Source organism: Nyctereutes procyonoides, unplaced genomic scaffold (genome assembly GCF_905146905.1).
Source record: "Nyctereutes procyonoides isolate TBG_1078 unplaced genomic scaffold, NYPRO_anot_genome, whole genome shotgun sequence".
Classification (NCBI taxonomy): Eukaryota; Metazoa; Chordata; class Mammalia; order Carnivora; family Canidae; genus Nyctereutes; species Nyctereutes procyonoides.
In genome coordinates this window covers 21,348,004-21,350,518 of record NW_026575041.1, presented here as the reverse complement: position 1 = coordinate 21,350,518, position 2,515 = coordinate 21,348,004, and positions in this window count along the sequence as shown.

The following is a 2,515-nucleotide window of genomic DNA, read 5'->3' as shown; positions in this document are numbered from 1 at the left end:
GCGGGGGCCGGGGCCGGGGCCGGGGCCGGGGCCGGGGCCGGGGCCGGGGGCGCGGGGGGCAGGGGGCAGGGGGCAGGGGGCAGGGGCGCGGGGCTCTGCGGTCCCGGCCGCAGCGGGAAGCGGGAGCCCGGGCGCGGCGCGGCGGGGCAAGTGCTGAGCGGGGCGGGGCGGGGCGGGGCGGGGCGGGCCCGAGGTCGAGGCCGCGCCTCCCCGCCTCCCGCCTCCCGCCTCCCCGCCTCCTCGCCTCCCGCCCGCCCGCGCCCAAGATGGCGGCCGCGGCCCCGCCCCGCCCCGCCCCGCCCCGGCGCCCCCTCCCGCCCCCTCCCGCCCCCTCCCTGCGCCCGAGCCGGGGGGGCACCTCCGAGGCGGCGGGGGCGGCCCAGGGCCGCGGGGTGCTGAGGGCGGCGGGAGCCCCGGGCCGCGGCCGTGGGGCGAGCGCGCACGGACCCCCGAGCGCAGACGGGGGAAAGGCGGGGCGGGGCGGGGCGGGGCGGGGCGGGGCGGGGCGCGGCGCGGCGCGCGCGGGCAGCTCCGAGGCCGCCCAGCGCCGCCCCGCCGCGAGGCTCCACCTGAGCGGTCTGTAGTCGCGGTCGCTCCCGGGCGGGCAGGGCAGCCGCCTGCCAGGCCGAGAACCACCGCCAGCGCCCGGAAGGGGCGTCCCCGGTCCGCGAGTGCGTTGGGTCGGTGTTGGGTTCCTCACGGGGGCAGCGCCCTGTCAGCGGCCGGGTTGGGCCCGGGGGGGGGGGGGGGGTACGGCCGGCTCCGCGCCCTTCGCCCCGCGGCGGGAGCCCGCAGCCCCCTCCGAGGCCCGCCCTTAATCACAGAAGCGGGTTATTAAAAGGATAATCAAAACGGAATATGGAGCGTTGAGAAGCTGGACCCCTTCCAGTTTGCTTCCCTTCCAAGGCTGACATTTCGTGATAAGGTCGAGCTCCCTTTTGTAGATGACCCCGGCCTCGCCCCCAGGTCCTGGGGCCGCAGGGTGCAGGAGGCTGGGCCCGCCGAGCCCTCAGGACCGCCCGCTCCGGGCCGCGGCCGCGCGGGCGGCTCGCGGCCTCCGTGGGGCTGGTGCGCGCGGCAGCCACGTTCCCTGCTCTCTCCCGGGCGACGGCCTCTGCTTCCCCTCTGCTGCCGACTCCTCTCACGGAGGAGGGATCTTCACACCGGACCCTGCTGGACTTGTGCACTCATCCCTCGGTGCAACATCCGTGCACAGTCTTCAGCAAAGAACATCACTTTTCCTCTGGCGGAGGTGGACTAAAATGACACTGTATTTACAACCCAGTTGGCTGGGGCTTTTTCCGACTTTTTTGAAGACAGGAGGCAAACTAGGTACTTCTCCACACCCCCGTTCCCACCTCTGTGCTCTGCTGACAGCTCCTCCCCGGCCACCCCATCACCACCTTAAACCAAGCCAGCCTAAACTCACCCAATTCATATCCCTTCATCCCCTCCGATTCATTCTCCAGCTTCAGTGACTTCCTGAAATAAATCTGATGTCACTCAACTCTTACAGCTGTTCAGCTGCTCTCCACTTGCCCAAGGATGCCACCCGTCTCCCCCTACCTGACCCTGTGACCACTGAGATCCGCACACCCCCACCCCACCCCTCAGCTCCAGCCTCCCACCGACCCCCTGAACGCTACGCAGTACTAAGCAGTATTGGATTCTTTGCCGTTCCTCAAATGGCAATGCTCATTCTTGGGCCTCATAAACTGCTTCTGCTGGGCCGGACTTCCCACCACTCCCACGTTCCTGTCCCTTCACCCCTTTCATTTGCACCCCCCAACTAATGATCTGGTTAAACATCAGTTCCACAAATCACCCACCTTCCTGACAAGCTTGCCCTCCCCTGCCCCTGCCACTGCCCCACATGAGGTTAGGGGCCCCATTCAATTGTGCCTGCCCAGCCCAGTATATCAGCTTGTATCAAACTGTTACCCTCCCCCTTAGAAGTTCACGTGATGCCTGTTACAGGGTAATGAGTCGGGAAATGAATGAATGAAAGAAAAAACCCTGCTTCCACCCAACTTTATGTGAATTCTCATTGCTCTAGCTCCTTCATTCATTTTCAAATATTTTTAAAACATCTATTATGGGGATGCCTGGGTGGCTCAGTGGTTGAGTGTCTGCCTGCCCTGTCCCAGGGTCCTGGGATCAAGTCCCGCATCGGGGTCCCCACAGGGAGCCTGCTTCTCCCTCTGCCTGTGTCTCTGCCTCTCTCCCTGTGTCTCTCATGAATAAATAAATAAAACTTAAAAAAAAAAAAAACTACTGTGAGCAGCCTTTGTGCTAGATGTTGAGGATTCATGGGGAGCAGTCAGATGGGATGCCTGCTCTCCTGGTGTGGCATTCGAGCTACCACCTGATTACACAGGTCATCAGGACGGAAAGCAGAAGGTAACAGATCCTGGGCACCTGCTGTGCCTCAGAGCAGAGAAGGCAATGCTGGGAACTTTCTGTAACATCGACTGCTTTCCAATGCAAGATTGGCATGCATCGATGCACCACAGGA